We start from the raw sequence: 12,214 nt of genomic DNA, 5'->3' as shown, positions 1-12,214 counted from the left end.
AGTTTTGGTGAGGGTGCTTGATGATAGGGAGGATCCTCCTAGAACTCCAAAGAAAGATCAAATTGTATCTAGGTCTTTGGAAACTGTCTTGGAAAGAGAAGCTTTTCTTTCCCCTAAGCCTAGGAAGAAATATATTAGAGAACCCTCTTTGGCCTCTCCGGTGGAGACAAGAAGCAGCTGCAAACTGGATGTGGGATCAGAGGCTAAAAAAGGTAGAAGTTCAAAGAAGCATTCCAGAGAGGAGGAGACCAGAAGATGCGTGGCGAGTGGGCGCCAGAGAACTATTCAAGAGTATTCCAAGATTGGAAAATGAAGATCATATCATGCAATATAAGGGGTGTAAATGGAGCCCACAAACAGGAAATTATTAGGAATTTGATCAGAGATCAAAGACCTAATATCTTGATGATCCAAGAAACTAAGATGAAAAGTGAATCTCTAAGGAAAATTAAGTTTAGTAGTATGATGAGTGGGGAGGCTTTGGATGCAGAGGGTGCCTCTGGTGGCCTGTTGACCATGTTTAATACCAAGCATTTCAGAGTTGAAGTAGTGCTTAATGAGGGTAATATTCTTCTCTATCATGTTCATCATATTCAATCCAATGAAAATTTGTTTTTGTTGAATTTATATGCTCCAAACAATAAAAGAGATAGAAAGAATCACTGGACTAAAGTAGGTAACCTAGTGCATAGTAGCAATCTAAAGAAAGGCATCATTATGGGAGATTTCAACACTCCTCTTGTGGATGGGGAGAAGATGGGTGGTCTGATCCCGGACTGGGAAAGTAAACATGACCTCTCTAACTTCATCAATGGTATGGCTTTTATGGACCTGGATCTTATGGGAGGTGCCTTCACTTGGTCTAACAAATGCTCGAGCAAGGATTGCATCCGGGTCAAATTAGACAAAGCTCTAATCTCCCTTGATTGGCTGAAGGCTTTCTCTTGTAGGTTAGCTCTTCTACCTAGAGTGGGTCCGATCATTCTCCTATATCCCTCTTGGTTGCTCCTATAGAGCCTAGAAGGAACTCCCCCTTTAGATTCAAAAAAATGTGGACCTCTCATCCTAATCTTTTGGAAAAAGTCAAAATTTGGTGGAGTTTAGATGTGGAAGGCATTGCTATGTTCAGAGTTGCCAGGAAACTAAGCAATGTTAAGAGAATGGTTAAGGTTTGGAATAAGACTGATTTTGGCCATATCTTCCATGAGAAAGATGTATTACGTGACAAACTTATTTCTGTTCAAGCCTTTATTCAGCAGGACGGGTATGATGAGCTTAGTAAGGAGGCTAAGTTGTCTATTCTTATAGACCTACATAACATCATTAGCAAAGAGGAGAAGTTCTGGAGGCAAAGATCTAGGGTTAACTGGCTCAAAGATGGAGATCAAAATTCAAAGTTCTTTCATCTAACCACCCTCAAGCATAGAGCTAATAACAGAATTGATGGTATCATGAGAGGGCAGGATCTGATGACTAAGGAAAAGGAAATATCAGCTGAAGTCATCTCCTTCTTCTCGTCTCTCTTGTCTTGGGATCCTCTTCTGTCTAAGGTGGACCAGGAAGACTTAGTTGTTTCTATTCCTTAGATTATCCAACCTCATCATAACTTTATGCTTTGTGCCATTCCTTCTATTGTTGTAGTTCGTGAAGCTCTCTTTTCCTTGCCTGCGAATAAATCTTCTGGCCCTGATGGGTTCCCTACCTTCTTTTTTTAGATGTATTGGCAAGTGGTGATGGAAGATGTGGTGAAGGTGGTTCAGGAATTCTTTGGAGCCAGAAGCATTCTTAAAGAGATTGACTCCACTTTTATGGTCCTCATCCCTAAGGTGCCCGCGGCTAACTCTTTTGACAAGTTCAGACCTATTAGCTTGTGCAATTCCTTTTATAAGATTATCTCAAAAGTTCTTACCTCTAGGTTTCTCAAGCTCCTCCCTTTGATCATTTTGCAGCAACAAACGGGTTTTGTCTCGGGCAGACAAATTTTAGACTCGATCATGATGGTGCATGAAGTGATCCACTCTTTGGAAGCTGGAAAACAAGAAGGGATGTTGCTTAAACTGGACCTTTATAAAGCCTATGATCGAGTTGACTGGACTTTTCTTGATGTGGTGCTCAAGGCTTTTGGTTTTGATGTCAAAGTTTGCAAACTGATTTCTTAGCTTGTCACTACTTCCTCTCTTGTTGTGTTGGTTAATGGAGCCCCTTCAAAAAATTTCAAACCCTCAAGAGGGTTGCGGCAAGGGGATCCTCTCTCACCTTTTCTCTTCATTATCCTAGTTGAATGTATGGGAAGGCTTATTGAGAGAAAAAAGAAAGAAGGCAAAATCAAAGTGTTAAAACCTTCCTCCAAAAGTGATCCTTTTTCGCATTAGCACTTTGTTGATGATACTATCATGGGGGGAGAGGCTTCTGTGCAGAAGGAAAAAGCCATGAAGGATGTCTTGGATGTCTACTCCAGAGGGTCGGGCCAACTAATTAATTGGGATAAGAGCTCCTTATATTTTACTAACACTCTAGAGGATAGACAAAGGAAAATCTCTAGGATTCTGGGTTGTAATGTGGGAAATTTTCCCTCTACCTATCTTGGGCTTCCTTTGGGTCCGACTCCTCCTGACTCCTTCTAGAATGGTATTATGGATAGGTTCAGTAAAAAGCTTGTAGGCTGGAAAGGAGCTATCCTCAGTCAAGCTGGCAAATGTCAGCTGGTTAAATCCACCCTTCTAAATTTGCCAATGTACGCCTTAAGCCTCTTTGTGATCCTAGTTAAATTCACAGAGAGGATGGAGAAAATTCAGAGGGATTTCTTATGGTCAGGTGTTGAAGGGAAAAAAAGATACCCACTAGTTGCCTGGGACAAAGTCTGCCTTCCTAAGCACTACAGAGGTCTTGGCATAAGGAAGCTTTCTCACCTTAATAAGGCTCTTTTGGCAAAGCAATTATGGTGTATCTTCAACAGTACTGGGGAATGGAGAGACACATTGGTCAATAAGTACATTAAGAGGCCTTATATCTAGTTCTCCCTCTTTAGTGAGGACATTCCTAAAGGTTCTGCTATCTGGAATGGTTTACTTAAAGTTAGGGACTTGGCAAAGGCCAAAGTTTCTTGCAAATTGGGAAATGGGGAGGATATCCAGTTATGGTCTGATAATTGGCTTTTTCAAGGCCCCCTAATGAACAATCTAGTCTATGATGTTTGGGTGAACCATTGTATCCAACTTTTTGTGCTAAAAGTCAGTAATTATAGGAATGACCAGGATTGGATAGATCTATCTATAATCTTTGAAGATCTAAGTCCAATCATGTTAATGTTAAATTTAATGGTTCTCAACAACAAGAGGGATGAAATGATCTGGGGGGGACAACTCTAGTGGTAATTACTTTGTTGCTTCTGGGTATATGGCTCTTTGGAGCTCTAAAGAGAGACCTCCTTGGTTGAAAGCTTGGATCTCAGGCCTCACTCCAAAAATCAATATATTTTATTGGCTAGCCTTACAGAACAAAATTCTCACTTAAGACAACCTATTAAAAAGAGGTCATATTTTGGCAAGCAGATGTAGTTTATGTAAGAACCAACTGGAAACTGGCAATCACTTGTTCATTCACTGTACCTTCTCTAGGGAGGTCTGGGACTTCCTGACCCAAGACTTAGGGATTAGCTGGTGCATGCCAAATAATCTCCTGGATTTTTTCTGCCAATGGAAATCCTTGTTCTATTCCCCTATTTTGCAGGATTTAGGTACCTGGATCTTACCCCACTTCTGTTGGAGCATATGGAAGGAGAGAAACAATAGAATCTTCAGAGACAGAGAGGAACCTGCCATTGTCCTCGGGAAAAAGATTAACAAAAATATAAAGGAAAACTACCTAGTAAGGAAGAGGGGAGATATCGAAATGGGTGGTAGGAAAATGGAGAAGGAAAAAGAAAGACTGTTAAAAAGACAGGAAGCCAAGTGGCTTTTCCCCCCAGAAGGATGGCATAAACCCAATTTTGACGGGGCCTCGAAGGGAAATCCTGGCTCCTCGGGATGTGGAGGCATTATTAGGAATGAATATGAGGACAAAGTTGCGACCTTCTCTCTCTTGATTGGATTCCAAACTAATCACTTTGCGAAAGCAAGTGCGGCCTGTCATGTGGTGAAACTGGCTTTTGAAGTTGGAGTTACCAATTTATGGCTTGAAGGGGACTCGAATAATATTATTAAGAGTTTAAATGGAAAATCTGATTATTCTTGGTCGATTGCAAATCTTATTAATGAGACACGTGAGACTCTTGCTAAATTTGAAAGAGTCCATGTCACTCATGTTTTCTAGGAAGCAAACCTGGTGGCAGATTGGTTTGCAAATAATGGTGTCCAATCTGACCAAAAAATGACCTGGCAATCGAGAAAGAGTTTTTCGGTGAATGTTAAGAGTCTGATCGAGCTGGATAAGATCCAAGGGAGTACGAAGGAGATCAAACTGCTATTATGAATAGGAAAGGCTTATGGGGAAAGGGTACAACTCATAAAGGTTGAATTGGTAAATGCAAGAAGTGGAAATTATTACATTTTATTCGGCATGCTTCATGGGTCTTTTGTTGCATTCGTAATCTGAGCAAAGACAAGAACTATTTCTTCAACCGGCCTCAAAAACACGGAGAACCTTATCAGGTGGAGAGGTTTTAGAGAGCTGTGCTTATGAGAATTGTGGGAGAGAAAAGTACCAAAATGGTGGGAGAAAGGTTCAGAAAAGAACTGGTAGGAAAAATGGAGAAATGGAGAAGCAGAGAGAAAGTTTGGGAGCAGCTAGCATGGCTACAACCAAAATGTGACTAACAACATGGTCAATTCGTGGAAGGATGGTAGAGTCAAGGTGAATGGGATAACTTTTTTGATAACAGAGGAGGTGATCTTGGCTGCGACTGAGATTCCAATGGTGGGCTTTAAGTTCTTTAGGGATAAAAAGCTTTCAACTAGTGTTGTGAAGGACTTTGTTGACAATCCTAAGGAGCTAAATGCCCTAAAAAAAATTGATACATTTTACGATCTGGAGTCTATTATGAAGATTTGGAGGTATGTTCTGCGTGTTGTCATTGAGTACATTACTCTTGACCCTAGGTTTGATCGTGTTCACACCCACCATTTTGTTCTTCTGAATCATTTTCATCATGATAGAAAAGTTTCTTTCCCTTTCTATTTGTTGAATTCTATGAGCAAGGCGGTGTCAAGCTTCAAAAAGAAACCCTCTAGTAACCCTGCTCTACATGAGGGGCTGTTACTACTCATCTATGAGCACTTCAAGGCTCAGACGATTAGTAACATCATGTCGCAAGCTGGGAATGAGGAAATCGATAGCTCTAGCTATTCCTCTGACTCAGATGATATTCAGAGCATTCTGAGGAATGAGGGCTTACCTTCGTGGGTAAAAAAGCTTCGCCAAATGTTAAGAAGTCTCCCTCCCCCATCATGCCTAGAAGAATTAGCCCTAGAGATCATGGTCAGAAGAAGATTGAGAAGGAGGAACAAGACACCTGTGATGAAGAGGAGGTGATGGAGTCTGAAGATGAGGAAAAGGAAAGGCAAGACGAAAAATGGATTCATAGGGTGGGAAGAAACACAAGAGGGTGGGCACAGAGGATGAGAGGTTGTAGTAGGACCTAGACTCTTCCCTAATCCCTCTCTCCCCTGTCCATCCCCAGGCCCATCCAGAGGAGCAGACTTAGGATAGTTTTGGTGCTGAGTGTGGGGAGGTGCTGGCCAAAGATAGGAGGAAAGCATGGATAAATTTTAATGTGAGGACCTCGAAAATGGGTATTTTCAGGGAAGTGATGAACCCTCGAATCCTGGTGGACAATCAGGAGGAACCGTGTCTTGAAGAGCTCATTAACCCTGTGATAGTGGCTACCTCTGATAATGCCAGGGAATCTGGGATGAACCTCTTGAACGATGCTCGCAACAGCATGGTTGATAATTTCAGGTCAATCAAGTGGCTTTTTCATGAGCTAGAGGAGGTTAAGGAGAAGGTGGTTCAAATGGAAGGAGCCAGGAATCTTAAGAGCTTGGAGAAAGGGACAGATTATGATGATAGGCATAGCCTGGCAGAAAGGAGGATCCACAATCTAGAAAATTATAATCACAATCTGTCGAGCCAGACGATCTCACTGCTCAACTCTATCAATAATAACATTTTATCTTTAACTGTGTGGCTTAAAGATAGAGGCATGTAGGGGGATGTGGAAGGAAAAGACAAAGGTAAAGCTAGATCTGATGAAGACAATACCACTGGTATCACCTTTTCTACTCTGGACCAGGAAGATATCAAGACTCACCAGCAGGAGGCCAAGGAGAACAAGATGGCACAAGAGGCTGCACAGGTCATGCAGGAGCTGGAAAGAAAGATCGAGGAGTAGTTCTTGTTATTTTCCTTTTTGGATGGCTTTTCGTTTTGGCTTTTGGCTGTTTCATTTTTTCTTTTTGGTTTGGCCTTTGTTTATTTGGCTGGGCCTTGTGCTACTTCAGCCTTTAGACTTGTTTCTTTTGTGATTGGGCTTCTAACGCTTATTTTCAGCCTGATTTGTATTAACTCTCGGGTTTCAGAATCCCTGTAAAACCTGTTTATCTAATCAAAAACTATCATTTTTTCAATAAATTTTAACAACAAAGCTAATTCAAACTACCAATTAGTTAAATCTTTTTCAAAAAGCCTAAACGTTTACATTGAAAATTGTTTTTCATTGCAAAATGCCTCTTGCCTTAATGTTTTATTTGTATCCATGTAAAATCATTTTTAAAAAATTCCCTTTATTTTCATTTAAAATAGATATTATTTTACCTACAATATTAACTTTAGAGTCACTCATTAATGGGTGCAAATGAGCTACATGTAAAATAAACAAAATGGAGGCTAGATGAGAAGTCACATATGAAACATGGGTAAAAGATAATTTTGATGGGGCTTTTAGAGGTGTTAAGGGAAGTATTTTCCTAGGGAAGTTTCACTAAGATGGTGTGCAAAAAAGTGACCACACACCCCCAAAAAAAATTAAATCACACTTAATGTGATGTGATTATTATAAACTCAAATAACCCAATCAAACTTAGGTTCAACAATTTCCAAGACTAGAAAAAACATTACTTAAACAAACCCACAATCAGGGTTTCTAATATATAAAACCATGATTGTGTGATGTGTGTGTGTGTGTGTGTGTGTGTGTGCATATTTTTCTACCGTGGTTGACTGGCTCATTTTAACCCTTGGTCATATGGTGAAAATGATAGTGAGTGAAAATAAGAAAAACTAGTTCTTGTTCCTTGTAGTAAAAAACAATTGCACCATGTCATGTCATCGCACATGTTACTACATCTCAAATAATGCATTTTTTGTTGTTGTTTGAAATTTAATTATAATATCATTTTTTCAATTGATTTTGTTAATTATTTTTTTAATTCATGAAAGATTCTCAAAACAATGCCCCCAACAAAACATACACCAACAACCTAAAGATAGAAACCCTTCATCACCTCTAATAGATCATGTATAAACCACATAGGAGGCTTTATTTAATAAGTTATCAGAAAATACAATCCAAATTTCTCAATTACTGAGTAGGTTGAGGACCCTTTAGCATGAGCATCATTCATCATTTTCCATATCCTTATAATCTATGGGCAATGGTACCAAGGAAGCTTCCAAACAAGTTACAAAATGGGGTGCATTTAGATATATGTTGTGCCTTTTTATGCTAAAGGGTTGTCATAATGGGTTGGAAAGAATATTGATAAGTAAAGTAGAATATGTTCCCTTTTGACTTTTTAAAAAACCAATCAGACCTTATCTCTTGAATCAATTAGGTATCCTATACATTAATGTAATCACATCAAGATAAAAAAATTGGGGATAGGTAGTATATGGTCTTCAACCAACCACCTTGTAACAATTTTGAGGTTTCGTTGTATTTTCCAAGGAAAATAAATTATGATTTTATCCCCAATGAGTGGTTGAACTATTTTGACATGAGGGTGTTCTAGGGTAGAGTCAGAGTCTCTTCCTATGATAGACCATGAGCTTGGATAGTATTAGACCCCAAAAATTGTATACCTCTTGATGCTAAACCTAGGGTTCACATCATGGTCCCAAGTAACCCTAAAGGAGTCTATGGAATTATAAACTCTTCAATTGGATACCTCATTGGTTGATGCACTATTCATCATTGTACACAATTACCAAAGCCTCTTAGACCATATGATAGTCTAGTAGCTACACCACCTAACTCTAGTGATCATATCTATCATTAGTGTTCCAATTGTAAACAAATATGTTCCTAGACAAATACCAATGCCTGTGTAGATTGCTCCATGTCCCATTTGCATACACAATGTGGGGATAGATGTTAATTTGGTATTACAAAGGACATAAATATCATAGGTGACTTGATCAACATAGTCTTTCTAATTCATAGTACATGCACATGTGTTTGATTCATATTTTTAACAAATTATTTGTTAATCACTTAAAACTTGTAAATGCAAATAAATTTTTATTTATGAGTTATTTTAAATTGATACATGAATAACACATATTTTAGGATGTAATAGCTAATGGTAGTACATGATCACATATTCCAAGGCTTTTAAAAAATGCCAAAAAGAGGTTTACTCAGCTTAAAACAATAAAAAGATTTATTTTTATTTAATTTAGCTTTCTTTTAAATCAGTAAATGGCTGAAGCCTTTGATTAAAAATTAAACAAATAATAGAGCATAAGTATCTCCGTTCAAATAGGGACTAGTAGGAAAGAACCGAGAAGAAAACCTCTAGTCTAGCTCGAGACCTAAGTCCTTTATTATTACAAAATAAAAGGGGCATACCCCAGTTTGAAATTTGAAATTTATGACAATATAGTGGATGCCAGTCCTCTACTACATTTACTCTGTTCTGATTAGTCAAATTCAATTATATTCCTAATTTGAGAGAACCCCTCTAGCTAGAGAGTTAGCTTTTTGTGAGCATCTCTTCTTTGCAGAATTGTTTGTATTGCACATACCTTACTAATTTGTATAAACAATAGATTACCAAGAGTATAATGTTAGTACTCTTACTATAGAAACTATGTAATCGACATCCTTGGATGGATATTGCCAAGCTTTGCAACCATAATTAATAGACAAATCTAAACAATCTAAAATTGATTAAAAATTCTTTAAGTCTTAATAAACTTTAGTCCTAGCATTCTTTTAATAAGTTCGAATATAATTGAACTCCTTCTAAGACTAGGTTTAATTTATCATTCTGAAAACCACAGAGAAGTTAATGTAGAACATTTTCACATAGAGTCTACTGAGCAAAATGCCTTTACCAAGGCCCTCTTATTAACATTGATCTCATTAGGAAAGATACTTTACTATATTTATTAAATTTGTTTAGAAACTAGTCCTTATCTGTGTAAAACTTATCAAATAATTATTATTCTTATTTTAGCCATGGACTTGATTGTTGCCTCAATCAAAGATCTTTCCAGCGTAAAAAAAATAGCAATGTTACAACCTACAACACAACAACTCTACTTGAAATAAGAAAAAGATTGAGTAGTACTTCTTCACCATCTATAATACTGTGCTTTGCTAATTTAAACTTATCGAGAATAATGAAATTTCAAAAAGTTTGATCCATTTAGCAATTACTAAAAATTGAGTTCATTACCTTTGTTATACTAAAAAACTTCTTAGTTGTTAATTACAAAAGGAAAGAGTAGATACTCATCATCAACAAAGATCAATAGAGACCAATAAACTGAGAGAACAAAACCATAAATAAGTAAACCATCTATATACATAAATTAGAATAATTACTTGATGAAAGGTTAAAGAAGAAAACATAACCCTATGTATAAACTGATACAAAAAAGGAAACAAGCAGACAGCTAAAGCCAAACCTAAAAATCCTTCCAAGATCTATATCAACCTAGATACAAATTTATTTAATTTACCTTCACTTAAATTACTCAAGTGAATTTTATAAGTAGAATATTAATTCAAGTTTATTTAATTGAAATGCATTTAAATTGCAAGTTTTATATTTTAGTTAAATTAATAAATATAACATATTCAAAATATGCGACTTGAAATAAAATACCATTTCATATTAATTATGCATTTATTTTCAATTTAGATTTAATATTTAATTAAATATTAAATTACAATATTTATACTTTTTTGTGTAGCAATATTTTTTTAATAAAAATTATTAATAAAATAATGAGCTTTTATGGTGATAGTTCTTTTGCTCAAAAATAACAAAGATAATTCCCAAAAGTCATCAACCATTCTTTACAACATCAAATTCTACAAACTAACTACTAGAAAAACTCTAATCCTAAACCCACAATTATCAAAATTTGCAAGAATGCAATTTGTTCTTCACAACAAAATTGCATGGAGTTTTCTCAAAACCCACAGACCGGTTACATTTGCATTTTCATCACATTGTAATTATCATAAGTAACGACATCATATCATCAAAAAAATGGAAGTTTGGCTCTAAATTTGTAACAAAATCTTCTAGCCACAACCTGGCAATGTCAATCCTCCAACCATTTCCTCATTAGGAAAAAACTTAAACATCCCAAACTGCATGTTGGTGGCTACCCACCATTGAAACTAACCAAAAAATTTATCAGACAGGTGCTAAACTCAACCAATTGCACCAGTAATAACCAAAGTACAAATTCATAATTTTTAACACATTCTTTTGCATTCTCCATGCTCAACTAGAAAAGTGTGGTGAGAAAACCCAAACCAGTTCAAAGAGCTTCAATAAAAAGAAAATGCATACAAACATCAAATCGAAGATGTGAAAAAAACCTTGGAAAAGAGAAGGAAGAAAGGTAGGTTACCGTTGGAGATTGTCAACAATCATTATTGTTGACCTTAGACTATAACTCCACTAATTCATTCTCACAACATAGCACTTGTTTTTTCCTCTGGTAAGTCCTCATCACTATTTCTAGCTTGCTTTCTTTGTTTGAGTTTGCCTTAGAGTTGGACTTTGTCTTCTTCTTCCATCCACCTAGCTTTGCATTTCATTCTCTCTATGTTTTAATCAAGGAAATGGATCGTCACAACTAATTTCACAACAAACTAACCTTTCCTGGCCTCTTTAAGCCTTATCTGTTTGATCCTTTCATCTAACTGCCACATAAAGGGTGTGTACTTTGTGTGCTCAATTATTTGGAGACCACTCTATTTGTCACCCACTAGAATATATGTTTCCAAAATATCCTCAAGACCACCTAATGCCTCTTAGGGAATAATCATTTTTATGCAATGAAAGGAAGGAGAATCCCCAAAGGAGATGTCCTAGCCCCCAACAAATAACCACACAGCAAAAACACAACAACAATGTAAGATCTGATACTAAATCACAACTCTTTATTCATAGATATAACTATTTACATGCAATATGTCTGGCTGTAAGGCCTTTTAGGTTAGGGCCAAATACAATAGAAATTACAATAATAGTTATGTAAGATCTTATAGGATCCAATCTAAACTCTAGTTAGTCCAGATTTGTAACACAACAACACTCTGGTGGAAACCCTCAAGATCTCAACTTGTGCTTGCAAGCCACCAAGCAACCTCCTTATTTCTAAACCGCAGCCACTAGCTCTTCTCACAAACTTGTAACTCTACCACAATCCTACAATAATCTGTGTCACATTCAGTGCTCTATCCATAGACTCAAGAAAACTTGCCCTTCAGCTACTCTACGTTGAACTCAAATCCACTCCCTCTGAATGAATGAATAATGACTCCACAAGACCCCCTATTTTTACCCAACTAAGCCCACAAGTTGGCCTAGCAATTACAAAATTAAATAAACCCCTTGCATTAAATGCATATTTAAGCCACAAGTTAGCTCACAACAAACATTAAATACAAAATGTTAACCCTCATGTTATCCCATAGTTAAGATACAATAACCACGTGAAAATACTTAGGACAAGCCCCAAGTTTACAACCATGATTAAATGCACATAGGAGAGATAACCAAGACCATCAATAGGTCCACAAAAACTCCCAAATCAATCCATGTCATGATCACATACTACATGCATTAAATGCACCAAGAACTCTAGTCGGCACAAACATGCTGTTGAATGTCAGAAAACTCCCAAGCATCATCAAGCTCCCACAAACATTATTGAGCAACTAATACATGTCAAGAAATCAATACATGTC

This window comes from Cupressus sempervirens, chromosome 8 (assembly GCF_028749045.1).
Source record: "Cupressus sempervirens isolate cs-2001-9-10 chromosome 8, ASM2874904v1, whole genome shotgun sequence".
Classification (NCBI taxonomy): Eukaryota; Viridiplantae; Streptophyta; class Pinopsida; order Cupressales; family Cupressaceae; genus Cupressus; species Cupressus sempervirens.
The sequence above is the reverse complement of the archived record's forward strand: the minus strand, read 5'-3'. Positions refer to the sequence as shown.